At 39.0% G+C, this 22,709-nt stretch overlaps 1 pseudogene; it reads left to right on the plus strand.

Annotated features, from left to right (window-relative positions):
• Positions 1 to 14,947, plus strand: part of Vom2r-ps39 (vomeronasal 2 receptor, pseudogene 39) — a 39,188-nt pseudogene extending 24,241 nt beyond the window's left edge.
• The last annotated feature ends 7,762 nt before the right edge of the window (positions 14,948 to 22,709 follow it).

Genomic DNA, 22,709 nt, shown 5'->3' on the forward strand with positions numbered 1-22,709 from the left:
CTTGGTGTTTCGAGTTAAGGTGGTTGTGGTGGTAGGGTGATGAGGTGGTGGTAGTAGTGGTGGTGGTGGTGGTGATGATGGTGGTGGTGATGGTGGTGGTGGTTGTGTGTGTGTGTGTGTGTGTGTGTGTTTATTTTTGTGCACCTTCTTTTGATTTTGTTTGTGGGAATATATTTATTGCTTTTGTATTTGTGGGTGCAGGTAATCTTGAGTTGAAATTTTTACTTATAGTACTTTCTATTGGAGTCAATTTGAAGTTGGATTTCACTTAAGTTTGATTTGTCATCAAATAGCTTGTTTTCTCCATGTATGGTGATTGAGAGATTTACTGGGCTGTCATTTTAGGTGTCCAGAGTTTGCAAGCCTTATGTCCAGGCACTTAAGGATTTTCGAATATCCACTGCATTTTCTTGAGTTTACTTACCCTCCTTCATTTTACATTTTCCTTCTAGTTCCCTCTGCAGGACTGTTGGTGAAAAGACATTGTTTAAGTTGTGTTTTGCCATGGAACATCTTGTTCACTCCATGTATGGTGACTGAAAGTTTGCTGATTGATATCTGTCATCTCATTGGGGCTCTAAGATATCTGTCCAGGACATTCTGTTTTTTCAGCAATTCCATTAAGAACTCAGGTGTGATTTTAGGTTAGCATTGCTATTTTCTTTGGATTTTTTCCTTTACAGCTTATAAAATTCTTTTGTGCTTCTGTAAATTCAGTGTTTTTGATTTTTAGCTGGATTGGATAATTTGTTTTCTTGTCCAATAGACTTGGTGTTTTCTAATCTTCTTGGACCTTTATAACATTCATGAGATTAGGAAATGTTTCTTCTCTTCTTTTGGTAAATATGTTTTTGAGTTGGGAATCCTATTCTTCTGTACCTGTTATTCTGAGTTTTGAGGGTTTTTTTTTTAATTAATTTGAGTATTTCTTATATACATTTCGAGTGTTATTCCCTTTCCCGGTTTCCGGGTAAACATCCACCTCCCCCCTCCCCTCTTATGGGTGTTCCCCTCCCCACCCTCCCCCCATTGCCGCCCTCCCCTCAACAGTCTAGTTCACTGGGGGTTCAGTCTTAGCAGGACCCAGGGCTTCCCCTTCCACTGGTGCTCTTACTAGGATATTCATTGCTACCTATGAGGTCAGAGTCCAGGGTCAGTCCATGTATAGTCTTTAGGTAGTGGCTTAGTCCCTGGCAGCTCTGGTTGCTTGGCATTGTTGTACATGTGGGGTCTTGAGCCCTTTCAAGCTCTTCCAGTTCTTTCTCTGATTCTTTCAATGGGGGTCCTATTCTCAGTTCAGTGGTTTGCTGCTGGCATTCGCCTCTGTATTTGCTGTATTCTGGCTGTGTCTCTCGGGAGCAATCTACATCCGGCTCCTGTCGGTCTGCACTTCTTTGCTTCATCCATCTTGTCTAATTGGGTGGCAGCATATGTATGGGCCACATGTGGGGCAGGCTATGAATGGGTGTTCCTTCTGTGTCTGTTTTAATCTTTGCCTCTCTCTTCCCTGCCAAGGGTATTCTTCTTCACTTTTAAAGAAGGAGTGAAGCATTCACATGTTGATCATCCGTCTTGAGTTTCATTTGTTCTAGGCATCTGGGGTAATTCAAGCATTTGGGCTAATAGCCACTTATCAATGAGTGCCTAACATGTATGTCTTTCTGTGATTGGGTTAGCTCACTCAGGATGATATTTTCAAGTTCCAAACATTTGCCTATGAATTTCATAAAGTCATTGTTTTTGATAGCTGAGTAATATTCCATTGCGTAGATGTACCACATTTTCTGTATCCGTTCCTCTGTTGAAGGGCACTGGGTTCTTTCCAGCTTCTGGCTATTATAAATAAGGCTGCGATGAACATAGTGGAGCATGTGTCTTTTTTATATGTTGGGGCATCTTTTGGGTATATGCCCAAGAGAGGTATGGCTGGATCCTCAGGCAGTTCAATGTCCAATTTTCTGAGGAACCTCCAGAGTGATTTCCAGAATGGTTGTACCAGTCTGCAACCCCACCAACAATGGAGGAGTGTTTCTCTTTCTCCGCATCCTCGCCACAATTTGCTGTCCCCTGAGTTTTTGATCTTAGCCATTCTCACTGGTGTGAGGTGAAATCTCAGGGTTGTTTTGATTTGCATTTCCCTTATGACTAAAAATGTTGAACATTTCTTTAGTTGTTTCTCAGTCATTTGGCATTCCTCAGCTGTGAATTGTTTGTTTAGCTCTGAACCCCGTTTTTTAATAGGGTTATTTGTCTCCCTGCGGTCTAACTTCTTGAGTTCTTTGTATATTTTGGATATAAGGCCTCTATCTGTTGTAGGATTGGTAAAGATCTTTTCCCAATCTGTTGGTTGCCGTTTTCTCCTAACCACAGTGTCCTTTGCCTTACAGAAGCTTTGCAGTTTTATGAGATCCCATTTGTCGATTCTTGATCTTAGAGCATAAGCCATTGGTGTTTTGTTCAGGAAATTTTTTCCAGTGCCCATGTGGTCCAGATGCTTCCCTGGTTTTTCTTCTATTAGTTTGAGTGTGTCTGGTTTGATGTGGAGGTCCTTGATCCACTTGGACTTAAGCTTTGTACAGGGTGATAAGTATGGATCGATCTGCATTCTTCTACATGTTGCCCTCCAGTTGAACCAGCACCATTTGCTGAAAATGCTATCTTTTTTCCATTGGATGGTTTTGGCTCCTTTGTCAAAAATCAAGTGACCATAGGTGTGTTGGTTCATTTCTGGGTCTTCAATTCTATTCCATTGGTCTATCTGTCTGTCTCTGTACCAATACCATGCAGTTTTTATCACTATTGCTCTGTAATACTGCTTGAGTTCAGGGATAGTGATTCCCCCTGAAGTCCTTTTATTGTTGAGAATAGTTTTAGCTATCCTGGGTTTTTTGTTATTCCAGATGAATTTGCAAATTGTTCTGTCTAACTCTTTGAAGAATTGGATTAGTATTTTGATGGGGATTGCATTGAATCTGTAGATTGCTTTTGGTAAAATGGCCATTTTTACTATATTAATCCTGCCAATCCATGAGCATGGGAGATCTTTCCATCTTCTGAGGTCTTCTTCAATTTCTTTCTTCAGTGTCTTGAAGTTCTCATTGTACAAATCCTTTACTTGCTTGGTTAAAGTCACACCGAGGTACTTTATATTATTTGGGTCTATTTGAAGGGTGTCATTTCCCTAATTTCTTTCTCGGCTTGTTTCTCTTTTGTATAGAGGAAGGCAACAGATTTATTTGAGTTAATTTTATACCCAGCCACTTTGCTGAAGTTGTTTATCAGCTTTAGTAGTTCTCTGTTGGAACTTTTGGGATCGCTTAAATATACTATCATATCATCTGCAAATAGTGATATTTTGACTTCTTCTTTTCCGATCTGTGTCCCCTTAACCTCCTTTTGTTGTCTGATTGCTCTGGCTAGAACTTCAAGAACTATATTGAATAAGTAGGGAGAGAGTGGGCAGCCTTGTCTAGTCCCTGATTTTAGTGGGATTGCTTCAAGTTTCTCTCCATTTCATTTAATGTTAGCAACTGGTTTGCTGTATATGGCGTTTACTATGTTTATGTATGGGCCTTGAATTCCTATTCTTTTTTTTTTTTTTTGTTCTTTTTTCGGAGCTTGGGACCGAACCCAGGGCCTTGTGCTTCCAAGGCAAGCGCTCTACCACTGAGCTAAATCCCCAACCCCTTTGAATTCCTATTCTTTCCAGGACTTTTATCATGAAGATGTGTTGAATTTTGTCAAATGCTTTCTCAGCATCTAATGAAATGATCATGTGGTTTTGTTCTTTCAGTTTGTTTATATGATGGATCACGTTGATGGTTTTCTGTATATTAAACCATCCTTGCATGCCTAGGATGAAGCCTACTTGATCATGTTGGATGATTGTTTTGATGTGCTCTTGGATTCGGTTTGCCACAATTTTATTGAGTATTTTTGCGTCGATATTCATAAGGGAAAATGGTCTGAAGTTCTCTTTCTTTGTTGGGTCTTTGTGTGGTTTAGGTATAAGAGTAGTTGTGGCTTCATAGAAGGAATTCGGTAGTTTTCCATCTGTTTCAATTTTGTAGAATAGTTTGGATAATTTTGGTATGAGGTGTTCTATGAAGGTCTGATAGATTTCTGCACTAAACCCGTCTGGACCTGGTCTATTTTTGGTTGGGAGACCTTTAATGACTGCTTCTATTTCCTTAGGAGTTATGGGGTTGTTTACTGGTTTATCTGTTCCTGATTTAACTTCGGTACCTGGTATCTGTCTAGGAAATTGTCCGTTTCCTGCAGATTTTCAAGTTTTGTTGAATATAGGCTTTTATAGTAAGATCTGATGATTTTTTGAATTTCCTCTGAATCTGTAGTTATGTCACCCTTTTCATTTCTGATTTTGTTAATTTGGACACATTCTCTGTGTCCTCCAGTTAGTCTGGCTAAGGGTTTATCTATCTTGTTGATTTTCTCAAAGAACCAACTTTTGGTTCTGTTGATTCTTTCTATTGTCCTTTTTGTTTCTGCTTGGTTGATTTCAGCTCTGAGTTTGATTATTTCCTGTCTTCTACTCCTCCTGGGTGTATTTGATTCTTTTTGCTCTAGAGCTTTTAGGTGTGCTGTCAAGCTGCTGACATATGCTCTTTCCTGTTTCTTTCTGTAGGCACTCAGCGCTATGAGTTTTCCTCTTAGCACAGCTTTCATTGTGTCCCATAAGTTTGGGTATGTTGTACCTTCATTTTCATTAAATTCTAAAAAGTTTTTAATTTCTCTCTTTATTTCTTCCTTGACCAGGTTATCATTGAGTAGAGCATTGTTCAATTTCCACATATATGTGGGCATTCTTCCCTTATTTTTATTGAAGACCAGTTTTAGGCCGTGGTGTTCCGATAGCACGCATGGTATTATTTCTATCTTTCTGTAACTGTTGAGGCCCGTTGTTTGACCAATTATATGGTCAATTTTGGAGAAAGTACCATGAGGAGCTGAGAAGAAGGTGTATCCTTTTGCTTTAGGATAGAATGTTCTATAAATATCTGTTAAGTCCATTCGGCTCATGACTTCTCTTAGTCTGTCTCCGTCTCTGTTTAATTTCTGTTTCCATGATCTGTCCATTGATGAGAGTGGGGTGTTGAAATCTCCTACTATTATTGTGTGATGTGCAATGTGTGTTTTGAGCTTTTTAGTAAGGTTTCTTTTACGTATGTAGGTGCCCTTGTATTTGGGGCATAGTTATTTAGGATTGAGAGTTCATCTTGGTGGATTTTTCCTTTGATGAATATGAAGTGTCCTTCCTTATCTTTTTTGATGACTTTTAGTTGAAAATTGATTTTATTTGATATTAGAATGGCTACTCCAGCTTGCTTCTTCTGACCATTTGCTTGGAAAGTTGTTTTCCAGCCTTTCACTCTGAGGTGGTGTCTGTATTTGTCTCTGAGGTGTGTTTCCTGTAGGCAGCAGAATGCAGGGTCCCTGTTGCGTATCCAGTTTGTTAATCTATGTCTTTTTATTGGGGAGTTGAGGCCACTGATGTTGAAAGATATTAAGGAATAGTGATTATTGCTTCTTGTTACATTCATATTTGGATGTGAGTTTATGTTTGTGTGCTTTTCTTCTCTTTGTTTTGTTGCCAAGACGATTAGTTTCTTGCTTCTTCTAGGGTATAGCTTGCCTCCTTATGTTGGGCTTTACCGTTTATTATCCTTTGTAGTGCTGGATTTGTAGAAAGATATTGTGTAAATTTGGTTTTGTCATGGAATATCTTTGTTTCTCCATCTATGTTAATTGAGATTTTTGCAGGATACAGTAACCTGGGCTGGCATTTGTGTTCTCTTAGGTTTTGTATGACATCAGTCCAGGATCTTCTGGCCTTCATAGTTTCTGGCAAAAAGTCTGGTGTGATTCTGATAGGTCTGCCGTTATATTTTGCTTGACATTTTTCCCTTACTGCTTTTAATATTCTTTCCTTATTTTGTGCGTTTGGTGTTTTCACTATTATGTGACGGGAGGTGTTTCTTTTCTGGTCCAATCTATTTGGAGTTCTGTAGACTCCTTGTATGCCTATGGGTATCTCTTTTTTTAGGTTAGGGAAGTTTTCTTCTATGATTTTGTTGAAGATATTTACTGGTTCTTTGAGCTGGGAGTCTTCACTCTCTTCTATACCTATTATCCTTAGGTTTGATCTTCTCATTGAGTCCTGGATTTCCTGTATGTTTTGGAGCAGTAGCTTTTTCCGCTTTACATTATCTTTGACAGTTGAGTCAATGATTTCTATGGAATCCTCTGCTCCTGAGATTCTCTCTTCCATCTCTTGTATTCTGTTGGTGAAGCTTGTATCTACAGCTCCTTGTCTCTTCTTTTGTTTTTCTACATCCAGGTTTGTTTTCATGTGTTTTTTCTTGATTGCTTCTATTTCCATTTTTAATTCCTTCAACTCTTTGATTGTGTTTTCCTGGAATTCTTTCAGGGATTTTTGACTCCTCTCTATGGGTTTCTACTTGTTTATTTATGTTTTCCTGGAATTCTTTCAGGCATTTTTACGATTCCTCTCTGCAGGCTTCTACTTGTTTATTAATGTTTTCCTGTGTTTCTCTAAGGGAGTTTTTCACGTCTTTCTTGAAGTCCTCAGCATCATGATCAAATATGATTTTGAAACTAGATTTTGCTTTTCTGGTGTGTTTGGATATTCCATGTTTGTTTTGATGGGAGTATTGGGCTCGGATGGTGCCATGTAGTCTTGCTTTCTGTTGCTTGGGTTCCTGCGCTTGCCTCTCGCCATCAGATTATCTCTAGTGTTACTTTGTTCTGCTATTTCTGACAGTGGCTAGACTGTCCTATAAGCCTGTGTGTCAGGAGTGCTATAGACCTGTTTTCCTGTTTTCTTTCAGCCTGTTATGGGGACAGAGTGTTCTGCTTTCGGGCGTGTAGTTTTTCCTCTCTACAGGTCTTCAGCTGTTCCTGTGGGCCTGTGTCTTGAGTTCACCAGGCAGGTCACTTGCAGCAGAAAAGTTGGTCTTACCTGTGGTCCCGAGGCTCAAGTTCGCTAGCGGGGTCTGGCCACGAGCTCTCTGCAGCTGCAGCAACCAGGAAGATCTGCGTTGCCATTTCCGGGAGCTTCAGTGCACCAGGGTTCCAGATGGCGTTTGGTGTTTTCCTCTGGAATCAGTAATGTGTGCAGAGTGCAGTCTCTTCTGGTTTCCCAGGCGTGTCTGCCTCTTTGAAGGTTTAGCTCTCCCTTCCACGGGATTTGGGTGCAGAGAACTGTTTATCAGGTCTGTTCCTTCAGGTTCAGGCGGTGTCTCAGGCGCAGGGGTCCTGCCGCTCCTGGGCCCACCCCCACGGGAACCCAGAGGCCTTATACAGTTTCCTCTTGGGCCAGGGATGTGGGCAGGGGTGGGCAGTGTTGATGGTCTCTTCCACTCTGCAGCCTCAGGAGTGCCCACTTGACCAGGCTGTGAGGTCTCTCTCCCACGGGGTCTGGGAGCAGAGAGCTGCTGCGGGCCGGGATCCGTGGGTGTAGGACTCCCCTTTTTTTTGGTTTTGGTTTTGCTCCCATATACCTATGGTTTTCAAATTTTCTTGGATATTTTATGTATTTACATTTCAATTGTTTTCTCCCTTTCCTCTTCACCATGTCCCCTTTCCTTCCCCTGCTTCTATGAGGATACTTCGACTCTCACCGACCCACTCTCTGGCATTACCCTACATTGGGGAAACAAGCATTCACAGAACCAAAAGCCTTTCTTCCCATTAATGCTTGACAATGTCATTCTCAGTAACATGTGACTGGAATCTTGGATCCCTCCATAAGTACTCATTGATGTGTGTTTTTTGCCCTAGTAGGTCTGGTGGACTTTGGTAGGTTAACATTGTTGTTCTTCCTATGGTGTTCCAAATCCCTTCAGCTCCTTCAGTCTTTTCTCTAAGTCTTCCATTGGGGTCACCTTGTTCAATCCAATGGTTAGCTACAGTCCTCCTCCTCTGTATCAGTAGGGTTCTGGCTGAACCTTACAGAGACACCCATGTCTGACTGCTGTCAGCAAGCACTCCTTGGCATCAGCAATAGTGTCTGGTTTTGGTGGCTACGTATGTGATAGATCCCTAGTGGGGCAGTCTCTGGATGATCCATTCTTCATTGCCTGCTCCATTCTTTGTCCCTGTATTTTCTCCAGTGAATGTTTTGTTCTCCCTTCTAAGAAGGAATGAAGCATCCAAATTTTGGTCTTTCATCTTGTTGGGCTTCATATAATCTGTGAATTTTTTCTTAGTTACTCCAAGTTTTGGGATAATATCCACTTATCAGTGAGTATATAACATATGTGTTGTTTTGTGAAGAAGTATTACTCAGCATGATACTTTCCCGTTCCATCAATTTGCCTAAGTACATCTGGGTTCTTTCCAATGTCTGCCAATTATAAATAAGACTGCTATGGACATAGCAGAGCATATTTTATGTTGGAGTATCTTTTCGGTATATACCCAGGAATGGTATATCTGGGTCCTCAGGAGATACTATGTCCAATGATCTGAGGAACCATCAGACTGATTTCCAGAATGGTTGACCCAGTTTCAATCCCACTGAAAATGGAGTTGTGTTCCTCTTTCTACACATCCTTTTTAGCATCTACTCTCAACTGAATCTTTATCTTAGCCATTCTGCCTTGTGTGAGGTAAGATCTCTGAGTTGTTTTGATTTGCATTTCCCTGATGACTATGAATGTTGAACATCTCTTTAGGTACTTCTCACCCATTCATGCTTCCTCACTGAAGAATTCTCTGTTTATCTCTGCTCCCTATTTTTTAATAGGAATATTTGGTTCTCTGGAGTCTAACTTTTTGATTCTTTTATAAATATTGGATACTAGCCCTCTATCAATTCTAGGATTAGTAGAGATATTTTTCTAATCTGTTGGTTACAACTTAGTTCTGTTGGCAATGTCCTTTGCCTTACAGAAGGTTTGCAATTTTATGAGGCCGCACTTGTCAATTCTCCCTCCTAGAGCATGAGTCATTTGTGTTCTGTTCAGGAAATTTTCCTGTGTCCATGTGTTCGAGACTTTCTGCACTTTACCTTCTTTCAGATTCAGTACATCTGGTTTTATGTGGAGGTCATTGATCCACTTTTACTTGTGCTTTGTACACAGTAATAAGAATGGATTAATTTGCATTCTTGTAAAAGCTGACTATCAGTTGAAATAGTCCCATTTGTTGAAAATTCTGTCTTTCTCCACTGGTTGGATTTAGCTCCTTTGTCTAAAATGAAGTGACCATACGTGTGTGAGTTCATTTCTGGGTTTCAATTATATTCAATTGTTCTACCTGTCTATCTCAGTAGGAATACTATGCAGTTTTTATCACTATGACTCTGCCGTATGGCTTGAAGTTAGGGATGGTAATTCCCCCAGATGTTCTTTCATTGTTGGGGATAGTTTGTTCCATTCTGGATACTTTGTTATTCCAAATGAATTTGAGAATTGCTCTTTCTAGCTCTATGAGTAATTGAGTTGGAATTTTGATGGGGATTTCACTGAATCTAAACATTGTTTTTGGCAACATGGCCATGTTTACTATATTAATTCTATAAATCTATGAGCATGGGAGACCTTTACATCTTCTGGGGTTTTCTTCAAGTCTTTCTTCATGCACTTGAAGTTATCCTACAGATTTTTTTCTTGTTTGGTTAAAGTTTCCCCAACCTATTTTATGTTATTTGTGACTATTGTGAAGGTTATTATTTTCCTCATTTTTTTCCTCAGCCCATTTATCCTTTGAGAAGAGGAAGGCTATGGAATGATTCAAGTTAATTTTATATCTAACCACTTTACTGAAGTTGTTTATCAGCTATAGGAGTACTTTGGTATACCTTTTGGGTCACTTAAGTATACTATCTTATCATCTGCAAATAGTGATATTTTTGAAGTTCTTCTTTTCCAATTTGTATCCCTTTGACCAAAATTTGTTGTCTCACTGTTCTGGCTAGAATTCAAGTAATATATTGAGTAAGTAGGAAGAGAGTAGGCAGCCATGGCTAGTCCCTGATTTTAGTAGAATTGCTTCAAGTTTCTCTTCATTTTGTATACTGTTGGCTGCTGGTTTGTGTATATTGCTTTCATTAGGCTTAGGTATGGGCTTTGATTTCCTGATTGTACCAAGACTTTTAAAATGAAGGAGTGTTGATTTTTGTTTCTCAGCATCTTATTACATGATCATGTGATTTTTTTCCTTTGAGTTTGTTTGTATAATGAATTTCATTGTTGAATTTCCTTATACTGAACCATCCCTGAATCACTGTGATGAAGCCTAATTAATCATGATGGATGATCCTTTTTATGTGTTCTTGGATTTAGTCTAAGAAAATCGTATTGAATAATCATGCATGGATATTCATAAGGGAAATTGTTCTGGAGTTCACTTTCTTTGTTGGGTCTTTGAATGTTTTATGTATAAGAGAAATTGTGGCTACATAGAAGGAATTGTGCAGTTTTCCTTCTGTTTTTATTCTGTAGACTAGTTTGGAGAGTATTGGTATTAGGTCTTTTATGAAGGTCTGATAGAATTCTGTACCAAAACCATTTGGTTCTGGGCTTTTCTTGATTTATAGACTTTTAATAACTTCTTTTTCTGTCAGAGTTATGGGGCTGTTTAGATGTTTTATATGATTCTGGTTTAACTTTGGTACCTGGAATATATTTAAAATTTGTCAATTTCAAGCAAATTTTCCAGTTTTGTTGAGTATAGGCTTTTGCAGTAGGCTTTGATGTTATTTGAACTTCCTCAGCTTCTGTTGTTATGCCTACCTTTTCATTTCTAATTTTGTTAATTTGGTTACTGTCTCTGTGCCCTCTGATTAGTCTGCCTAAGGGTTTATCATGTTGACTGTCTCAAAGAACCACCTCCTGCTTTTGTTGTTTACTCGTCCAGTTTTTTTGGTTTCTACTTGGTGGATTTCATCACTAAGTTTGATTATTTCATGCCATCTACTCCTCTTGGATATATTTGTTTCTGTTTCTTCATGAGTTTTCAGGTTTGCTGTCAAGGTGCTAGTTTGTCTCATTGAGAGACAGAGAGAGAGAGAGAGAGAGAGAGAGAGAGAGAGAGAGAATGTGTGTTGAACTGTGTGGCAATGGAAATACATAAGATCTACGGGCAGTAACAGGAAGGCAAGATCCTGAGAGGAATGTATTATAAAGGGAATATGAAAGGTGATGTCATGAAAGAATTTTAATTTACTATTAAACAGTATATAGAAATATAGGTATTTTGTTAATATTAGGAAAATATGCCCAAAATGAATGTGTAAATACTGATTAACTAAATAAATTGACAAGCTATCAGGAACACTGTTCAAATGTTGTTCAATAAAAACATAAGAGCATATGTGCAATTCTGTATCTAGTATTATGATAGCTAGGATTGTGTAGGGTTACAATAACTGTCACTGGTGAAACATTTCTTTTTTCTTTTTCTTTTTTTTTCTTTTTCTGTTAAAATGTTTACATATTTTTTCATCTTTATTAATTGAGTATTTCGTATTTACATTTCAATTGTTATTCCCCTTCTTGGTTTCCGGGCCAACATCCCCCTAAGCCCTCCCCCTCCTCTTCTAAATGGGTGTTCCCCTCCCCACATTACTGCCCTCATGATTGAACAACAATCATGTTCACTGGAAATTCAGTCTTGGCAGGACCAAGGGCTTCCCCTTCCACTGGTGCTCTTACTAGGCTATTCATTGCTACATATGCAGTTGGAGTCCAGGGTCAGTCCATGTATAGTCTTAGGGTAGTGGCTTAGTCCCTGGAAGCTCTGGTTAGTTGCATTTTTGTTCATATGGGGTATCAAGTCCCTTCAAGCTCTTTCAGTCCTTTCTAAGATTCCTTCAACGAGGGTCCCTTTCTCAGTTCACTGGTTTAATGATGGCATTTGTCTATGTATTTGCTGTATTGTGGCTGTGTCTCTCAGGAGAGATCTACTTCCGGTTCCTGTTGGCCTGCACTTCTTTGCTTCATTCATCTTATCTAGTTTGGTGGCTGTATATGTATGGGTCACGTGTGGGGCAGGCTCTGAATGGGCGTTTCGTCTGCCTCTGTTCTAAAGTTTGCCTCCCTATTCCCTCCCAAGCATATTCTTGTTCCTTTTTTAAAGAAGGAGTGAAGCATCAGCATTTTGGTCATCCTTCTTGAGTTTCATGTGTTCTGTGCATCTGGAGTAATTCGAGCATTTGGGCTAATATCCACTTATCAAAGAGTACATATCATGTGTGATTTTCTGTGATTGGGTTACCTCACTCAGGATGATATTTGCCAGTTTTATCCATTTGCCTATAAATTTCATAAAGTCATTGTTTTTGATAGCTGAGTAATATTCCATTGTGTAGATGTACCACATTTTCTGTATCCATTCCTCTGTTGAAGGGCATCTGGGTTCTTTACAGCTTCTGGCGATTATAAATAATACTGCTATGAATACAGTGGAGCATGTGTCTTTGTTATATGTTGGGGCATCTTTCGGATATATGCCCAAGAGAGGTATAGGTGGGTCCTCAGGTAGTGCAATATCCAATTTCCTGAGGAACCTCCAGACTGAATTCCAGAATGATTGTACCAGTCTGCAATCCCACCAACAATGGAGGAGTGTTCCTTTTTCTCCACATCCTCGCCAGCATCTGCTGTCACCTGAGTTTTTGATCTTAGCCATTCTCACTGATGTGAGGTGAAATCTCAGGGTTGTTTCGATTTGCATTTCCCTTATGACCAAAGTTGTTGAATATTTCTTTAGGTGTTCTCAGCCATTCGGCATTCCTCAGCTGTGAATTCTTTGTTTAGCTCTGAACCCCATTTTTTAATAGGGTTATTTGTCTCCCTGCAGTCTAACTTCTTGAGTTCTTTGTATATTTTAGATATAAGCCTTCTATCAGTTGTAGGATTGGTAAAGATCTTTTCCCAATCTGTTGGTTGTTGTTTTGTCCTAACAACAGTGTCCTTAGTGTTTCAGAATACTAATTCACTCAGGTCCCTTGAGGCAAGCAAGAAATTCAGAGGACATCATGGCTATAATACAATTGGAACACACACAGAAGAGCATACTTATAAGATTAGGGCAGGGTCTCTATCACCCTGAAGTCTCATGCCCTCTTCAAACCCAAAACTTTTGCCATTTTAAAGAATGCGTGTGGACAGGAAAATATTGTGGCAGTTCCCAAAGAAGTCTGGCCAGCAACTGACCAGTTCAGTTGATGCTTGGAGCCAACCATCAGACTGAGCTCAGGGAACCAAGTATGGGAGTTGGCAGAAGTACTGGAGGTTGGGAGGGGGATTGTAACCCCATTGGAAGAACAACATAGTCTGGCCTGACCAACTAGTTCCCCCATAGTCTATACATCGAACAGAGGAGTGTACCTGGAGTAATCAGTGGCTCTAGATAAATATTTAGCAAAGGATGGTCTTGCCTCAGTGCAATAGGAGGGAAAGCCCTTTTTCCTGGGGAGGTTTGATTTTCCAGCAGAGATGGATGCTGAAGATAAGGGGCAGGGGAGTATGGGTGAGTTGGGGAGCATTTTCAGACAGGCAAAGGGGAGAGGGAAAAGACAGATGTGGGATGAGCAGTTAGTGAAGAGGTAAATGGCTAGTTGGCAGAGGGCATAACTGGGAAGTGGGATATCATTTGAGATGTAAATGAATGGAATTATTAATAAGATCTTTTTAATTTAAAAAATAGAATAGGGTGTATTAATAAAGATGCCTAGTCAGAGCCAAATTAGTTTCATGCAATGTATTTCATTGTTCTACTGACTTCTAATACTGATACATCTGTATCATTAAAGACCAGGATACAATATGTGTAAGAACAGAAAAAGAAACATTTGTTCTATTCAATTCATATCAGCATGCAGTAGAAGGAAAACTGAGTTTAGGAATATTATCGGACATCAGAAACAAAGCAAGGTGGTTCTGATAGCAGTGCAGTGTGTGATAGATGGGAAATGGCTTAGAAAAGGAGAAACCAGTGTATGCACTCATGATCATCTCCATTTCTGCCAGATATGGATCAGTGTGTAAAGTGTCCAGAAACTCACTATGCAAACACAGACAGGATACACTGCCTGCAGAAAACTGTGACATTTCTGGCTTATGGTGACCCCTGGGGGAAGATATTTTGCTTCATGTCCCTGGGCTTCTCCTCACTCACAGCAGCTGTTCTTGGGGTGTTTCTGAAGAATAGAGACACCCCCATCGTCAAGGCCAATAATGTGGCTCTCAGTTACACCCTGCTGATTACTCTCACCCTCTGTTTTCTTTGTCCCTTGCTCTTCATTGGCCGTCCCAGCACAGCCTCTTGTATCCTGCAGCAAAACATTTTTGGGCTTCTCTTCACCATGGCTCTATCCACTGTGTTGGCCAAAAGTGTCACTGTTGTTATAGCCTTCAAGGTGACTTCTCCAGGAAGAATTAGAAGATGGCTGCTGATATCAAGGGCCCCTAATTTCATTATTCCCTTATGCACCCTGCTCCAAGTTTTCCTATCTGGAATTTGGCTAACAACATCTCCTCCATTTATTGATAAAGATGTTCACTCAGAACATGGACACATCATCATCATCTGCAACAAAGGCTCAGCTGTTGTTTTTCATTGCATCCTGGGATACCTAGGAGTTCTGTCCCTAGGGAGCTATTTTATGGCTTTCTTGTCAAGGAATCTACCTGACACATTCAATGAAGCCAAGTTCCTGGCTTTCAGCATGCTGGTGTTCTGCAGTGTCTGGCTGACCTTCCTTCCTGTTTACCACAGCACCAAAGGAAAAGTCATGGTAGCTATGGAAGTCTTCTCTATCTTGGCTTCTAGTACATCTCTCCTAGGCATTATCTTTGCTCCCAAGTGCTACATCATATTATTAAGGCCAGAAAGGAACTCGCTTCATTATATCAGGGACAAATCACATGCTAGGAGAAAAAACCTTCCTAATAACTAGCTTCTGTGCTTCTAAAATTAAACAATGTCTTTGAATGCTGATTGTCATTCACTATCTGAACTCTCACATATAAACTGACATTTGGACATTTGATGTCAGGGGCTATTATTTTTTTAGTTAATCATATTAACCTAATCCTTTTTCTCATGTTGAAATATATGCTGTATTTTTGTATTTTCTTCTTGTATTCACTATTTCCTTTGTGTTACTAAGTTTGAAATGAAACTCTAATTTGTGATTTCTCCCACTTGTTTCATTCACATGCTTAATTAATTTCACGGTGGGATTCCTCTATTAAATATGTGTGCTAATGAACAGATTCAAGTCATATATGTAAAGTTTAATTTTTTAAATCTTTTATAATTTTGAAATACAATACAGCAAAGAAAAAATATGTTGAGTTTTTTTAAGGCAGAATTTCTCTATGTGACAGAGACCTGTCTGTCCTTGTTTTACTTTGTAGACCAGTCTAGCTCCAACCTCAGAGACCTACCTTCCTCTGCCTTCTAAGTCCTGTCATGATTAAAGCACTTGCCATTACCCTCAGCCTATAATATCCTTCTTAATTGTTTATCTGTCTAGCTTTACTACAATTTTGATTCTAGATCTAAAGAAATGATTTTTATTTATAGAATAATTTGAGAAAAATTGATATCTGTTACAAGAGTTGGTGAGATGCCTTAGTAGTTACATTCACTGGCTGCTCTTCAAGGTTAGAAGGACTAGATTCCCAACATAAAAATTGTGGCTTACAATGATAATTAACTCCAGTTTCAAAACACACAACTTTTTCTAATATCTAAAAGCACCAGACATGAACGTGGTACAAAACATAAATAGAACCCAAACGCATCTATGTAAGCAATAATACAATTTGGGATGGTGGGCATTGATGCCAGGCTTTCTCTGTGTGACTCTGGGTGTCCTAAAACTCAGTCTGTAGAACAGGAAGGCTTCCAACTCAAAGAGTTCCACATTCCTCTTTCTCTCAACATCTGGGATTAAAGGCATATATCACCACACATATCTAAAACAAATTTTAAAAGAAAAATAAAGATATGGACATTTTCTCTGATGATTCCATTAACATATTTTATCGTCTGTTATCTTCTTTGTTTTGTTTAGTGTTTTTCTTTTCTATTTTATGAGTTTTCTAGTATTTCTGAGTATATGTCTGTGCAGTGCAGACATGTAGATCAGAAGATCATCTCATATTCATTTGAAACCGGACTTACACATAATTGCCAGCTCCCATGTGAGCACTGGGAATAAAATCCATGTCCTTTGTAAGATCACACAGGGCTCTTAACTGTTAATTCATTTATCCAGCAGCCCAAATACTTTATGACTGTTTCAGTGTCATTGCTTGTCATGGATATAATCATGTATCATAATTTGCTTTTGGAAATCCATCCATTGACTTGTTTTTTTCTGAATTGCTGCAGTGTAGGTTTTCAAGGTATGTACTCTGGAGATGCAGGATTTCATGCATTTACATTAATTACTCACTTTTTTTCTCTCTAATCCAAACAGATTGCTTCCACTAGCACTTTCTTTTGGTTAATTTGGTTAAGGAGTAGTTTATCTTAACTATTTTTGAATAAAATCATTCTTCGTGTCTTCACTTCCTTATATTTTTATTTTTATAGTAGTTGTGTTAATTTATTCATGCCAATATGTAATAGTTTGCTAATCTTGTTTGTGGTCACTTCTACAATGTCTTAAAATACATTAAGTTACTTGTTGGGATCCCCTTGGTTTGTAATTTAGACATTTGAAATTGTAAATGTACTACTCATGGTGGCCTTTATTGATTGACATTTTGCCATTCATTGTCAACCAATTAAAAGACTTTTTCAGTTCTATCTTAATTTCTTCTCTGAGATGGTCAGTACTCAATAGTGTCCTTCACATACTTATGTTTTCTCTCATTTCTCCTGTATTTGATTTCTGTCCTTATCTCTTTACACTCCAGCAGAGTACCAGCAGTTCTTTCAAATCTCTCATATGTGTTGATCTTTCTCTCTGCCTTAATTTGAGATCTGTTTTAGACCAAGTTCTTTGGTCTGCTTTGAAGAACATATGTTCCAGACTTTTTGAGTAAAGTGTCCTGAAGGTGTATGTCATTTCAGCTACCTTTCCATTTATCTCCAATGGAACTTTGTTAACTTTTTGTCTGCCTGACTTTTCTATTAGCCAGAGCATCAAAAGAGAACATCTCAGTAACTCACAGACATTTTTATGAAAGGGGAAGGCATTTCCAGAAGAAGGTAAATGACTCTAAATTTGGGGAGTGAAATCTGCACCGTACATCATCTCTCCACCACAAATCCTACATTGCTAGTTGTAGGGTCACTCAAAAACCCTAAAACTGTGAGTAGAATATGAAAAATTATGTGGCATCTGGGTCAGAAAAGAAAGCAAGCATCACTGACTATGTGACAGTCCACAAAGGGAATCTGAATTTCAAGTTATCACAGCTCTTATATCCCTGCTGTCTGTACTGACTTCATTCTCAATGACCTCCAGAGATTCTAAGTTGAAGTACTTTGTTGGATGCTCCTCTGATGGAAATTTTCCACTGTTTTTTATGAATTCACTGGGACTATCTGGTTGAAAATGGGCAAGATGAACTATGTTTGTCCCAGCACCATTTAAGAGTCCTCCTTACCTAGGTTCTCCAGTATTTCTTTAAGGTAGTTATTTATGTCTTTCTATAAGATGTGATTTTATATCCAAATCTTGTTTTTCCGGTGTTTGGATATCCAGTATTTGCTTTGGTGGGAGAACTGGACTCTGATGATACCAAGTAAGCTTGGTTTCTGTTGCTTAGGTTCCTGTGCTTGCCTCTTGCCATCAGGTTGTCTCTGGTGTTACCTTGTCTTGCTGTCTCTGACAGTGGCTTAAACCTCCTGTAAGCCTGTGTATCAGCACTCTTATAGACCTGTTTTCTCCCAGTGGGATCTGGCTACAGAAAGCTGTGGGACCAGGTCACCTCTGGGCAACATGAAAACAATTCTTAACAGTAAAAGAATGATTGGAGGAATCACCGTCCATGACCTTAAGCTCTACTACAGAGCAATACTGATAAAAATGCATGGTATTGGTACAGAGATAGAAAGGTTAATCAATGGAATAGAATCAAAGACCCAGAATTAAAACCACACATTTACACACACTTGATCCTTAAACAAGAAGCCAAAAATATTCAATGATAAAATGAAAGCATCTTCAAAAATGGTGCTGGCCTAATTGGCTGTCTGTATGTAGAAAAATAAAAATAGACTTATATTTGTCACCATGTTTACAGCTCAAGAACAAGTGGATCAAGGACCTCAGCATAAAACCAGACACACTAAATTTAATAAAAGAGAAAGTTGGGAATATCCTTGAACTTATTAGCACAGGGAAAATTTTCCTAAACAGAACTCCAATCGCTCATGCTATAAGATCAGGTTTGATAAATGTGACCTCATGAAACAGGACAATCTTACTTAACATAGTCAACAAGACAAATTGTCAACCGATGGATTGGTAAAACAAAATATTCACTAAATCTACAGCTGATGGAGGGCTAACATTCAAATTAAATAAAGAACTCAAGAAACTAAACAATAAGAAAAAAACCAAACATCCCAGGACATGCATGGTATGTTCTCACTAATAAGTGGATAGTAGCAAAAAAAAGAAAGAAAGAAAGAAAGAAAGAGAGAGAGAAAGGAAGAAAGAAAGAAAGAAAGAAAGAAAGAAAGAAAGAAAGAAAGAAAGAAACTGTAAAAGTACAGAATACCCAGGGTATTTTGAACTCAAAAAGGTCAACAAGCTGAAGGGCTCAAGTGAGCAAGTGAGAATGCCTCAGTCCCACATGGGAGGGTGAAGAAAGCAACCACAAAAGGGGGGAGGTACAAGGGAGGGAATGGGAGTGGAGGTGGTGAAAGAGGGAAACATAATCTGATATTGGATGTGGGAAAATGACTAAAACCTTGAGGACCAGCAGAAAGAATGGAAACAAGCGACCTTAGGAGGAAAGAGGTTGAAAGGACCCTTCAGAATATATCAGAAACCTGGGAAATGAGAGACTCTCAGTACTCAAAGCAGGAGGGGGTGGTAAATGAAATGCCCAACAGTGGGGATAGCAATCTTGCTGAACCCACCTCCAGTAGAAAGGACATCGATTGAGGAATGGAGTTGGTGTCCAGCAGTCACGACTCTAACCCATAATTCTTCCTGTCTGAAAGATATGCAAGGATGGAAATGGAGAAGAGTCTAAGGACCAGAAGGTCCAGGTATAGTCCCAAACTGGGATCCAGCTCCAGCAGAAGCACCCAGACCTGACAACCTTACTGAGGCTATGGAATGCTCACAAAAAAAGAACTACTATGACTGCCTTATGAAATATCCAAAAAAAAAAAAAAAAGGCAGCTGAAAGATTCAGATACAGATATGTGCACCCAACCAATGAACAGAAGTTGTTGATTTCTCTGGTTGAATTAGGAAAAAGCTGGAGAAAGCTGAGGAGGGGGGCAATCCTGTAGAAGGACCAGTAGTCTCAATTAACCTGGATACTGACAACTCTCAAACTCTAGATCACCAACCAGGCAGCATACACCATTTCAGATGAGGCTCCCAATACATATAGAGCAGAGGACTCCAGGCCTGGGTTCAGTCAGAGATGTACTTAACGCTCAAGAGACTGGATTCCATAGGGCGATTAGATGTCTGGTGGGATAGGTAGAGAGCGGACATCCTTGTAGAGACCTGGGTGGGGGGCAGGGAAGAAGTATGGGATGTGGAACAATCAGAGGATGGAAAGGTAGGGAAATAAAATCTGGAGTGTAAAAATAAATTAAATAAATAAATAAATATGAAGTGTGTGTCTGTCTTTTAAAAGAATGTATATATTTTATGTATATAAAACATATTTTATATATTATATTAATATATAAAACCCCTATTCTTGTGTTCAATAATAAGAAATCTCTGGCTAATTATTTTATATTAGTTTTAAGTTTATGTTATATACTAAATGTCAGACTGGCATCCTCTAAAAGTTTTGTGTAAATTTATGTATCAATGAATTTTGAGTGTTTTGGGTGACTTGGACTGTATAAGAACCACTGTTTTTGTATTTGTCTTTTCTTTCCTTCTAACCCAAGTTAACTAATATGAAAGTTAATTCTGAACTCCTTGTCTAAAGAATACTTGATCATACTGCTTACTAAGAATTTCAGATTATAATTACCAAAATGGCTTATGTTGAAAATGACTCTAAAACACACATTAAATGTTTTATATAACTTTTGGTTGAAAACCTATTTAATTTGATATGAAGATGGCAAGTCACATTTGTTTTTTGTGACCATTTCCTTGAAGCCCATTTTGTGACCTTTTACTCTGAGATAGTACCTGTCTTTCTTATTGAGATGTGCTTCTTGTACACAACAAAATGCTGGATCATATTTGTTTTTTTGTTTTTTTGTTTTTTTGTTTTTTGTTTGTTTTTTTTTTCCGGAGCTGGGGACCGAACCCAGGGCCTTGCGCTTGCTAGGCAAGTGCTTTACCGCTGAGCTAAATCCCCAACCCCCACTGGATCATATTTGTATGTTGAATCTGGTAGCTTCTGTCTTTTTATTGAGGAATTAAGTCCCCCTCTTGTTGACATATTAAAGACAGATAATTGTTAGTTCCTATAATGTTGTTGCAGCTGGCATTATGTGCATGTGATTCTCTGCTTTTGGTTTTATTGTGATATGATTAATATCTTTTTTTTTCCTTTGGTGTAGGTACCCTCCTTCTGTGAAGTTCCTTTTGATTTCTTTGTAGGGCTATGGCATGCTTACAGACAAGAGCCTAGCATGGCTGCCTTTTGAGAGAACCAACAAGCAAGTGAAAGTGTCAGATGCAGATACTTACATGCTAGCAATGGACAGAAGCTGGGGATTCCTATGGTTGAATAGGGAAAGGCTGGAAGATACTGAGAAGGAGGAAAACATCATACAAAGATTATCAGTCTCGAATAATCTTGACCCTGGGACATAACAGAAAGTGAGCCACCAACCAGGCAGCATAAACTAGCTGATAGGTGGCCCTTGATATATATCGGAGGATGGCCTGGTTTGGCTTCGGTAAGAGAAGAGGCACCTGTCAGGAGACTAGAGGCCCCTGGGAGTGAGTAGGTCTGATAAGCTTTGGGGAGACATCTTTTTAAAGAAGGAGGAATGAGTGAGGAACAGTAGGATGGCAGACCAGAAAGGGGATAATGACTAGATTTTAATAATATATTAAAGAATAACTAAAAATAACTCTTTGTATATTATATATATGTAAATATATATATGGATGTGGACATATATTTATAGATATAGATACACATATACATATAAAATATATGTATGTTTTTAAATATAGGAATATATCTGGATATATATGTGTATATATAGGATATATATATTATTTTTTTCCTTCAAAGTTTCTCTGTGCAACTCTTGCTGTCATGGAACTAGCTGTGTAGATGAGGTAGGCCTCCAACTCACAGACATCCATCTGCCCCTAACTCCTGAGTGCTGGGATGAAAGGTGTGGGCCACCAGTGCCTGGCTAAATGTTTCTATTGTTGTAGTGGTTTTATGATAAATCTATAATTTCTAGGAAAGCTGTGATGTATGCAATGATAGAGTTAAATGTTTGCAGGATCTTTATGCTAAGTTCCCTTTTTAAATAAGCAGTACAGGTAATATTAACTCTGCAAATTGTACCATAGTTAACTTACTTTATATATAATGAGGAGGCTTGTTTTGAGTTAGAAAGGAGTGTCAGCAGTAAAGAATATTGACCCATATTAAAAAAGAATGAGATATGATATCCTTACCCACAGAGTGGTTCACAATTGTCTCTAGCTCCACTTCTACGAGACTGCATGTTTGGCTCTCTGAAGCATTTAAGCATGTGATTCATTTACATATATGCAGCCAAAATGCACATACCTATAAAATTAAAATACTATAAAGACTTCTTTACTACATTATGAAAGAGAGATAAACTGATATTTAGTATTTAAATGGTGATTACATTACAAAGATATACTCTTTTTAAATATTAAAAATTAATTTCATGCACCCACTCGCATAACTCCCAGAGGAAGCATGACTCCCCGGTGCTCTAACAAGCCCAAGATCAGAGCTAAAGAGGCCACAACAACTGCTCCAACACCAAGAGTAACTGAAACCTCCGGGATCAAGGGACACAAGAACCCCTGCCTAGACAATGGCATGGATTCTTTCTGGTCTGAACCAGTGCCATAAGCAGAGCTTCAGCACTGGCTGTGTACCTACTCCTACAAAGTCAAGAGAGAAATCAAAATTCAGGTGTGCTGAAACACCCAGAATCACAAGAGAGGCCATAATATCTGTCCCAACAATCACCCCAATGCCCTGAGTAACTGTATCCCCCAGGATTCAGGGAGGCAGAACCCACCACAGAGCCTGGAGCAGGCATTCTTTGTAGTCTGAACAAGTGCCCTAAGCAAATGTTGGACATGGCTCCACACCCAGTCCCACAACACCCAGTGTTTACCTGACTGCTAGGTGCTCTAACAGGCTCAGGATCAGGGGTGCTCTGAAAGCCCAGGATGATAGGATTATAAGAACACAGAAGAAGTTTGCCTCTCAGGAATTTGGACACAACCAGGAGCCCTGGACCTCTGACACTCTCAAGATCACAGTTGAGACCACAACATCTATCCCAACACCCAGCTTAATCAGGTT

This window comes from Rattus norvegicus, chromosome 1 (assembly GCF_036323735.1).
Source record: "Rattus norvegicus strain BN/NHsdMcwi chromosome 1, GRCr8, whole genome shotgun sequence".
Classification (NCBI taxonomy): domain Eukaryota; kingdom Metazoa; phylum Chordata; class Mammalia; order Rodentia; family Muridae; genus Rattus; species Rattus norvegicus.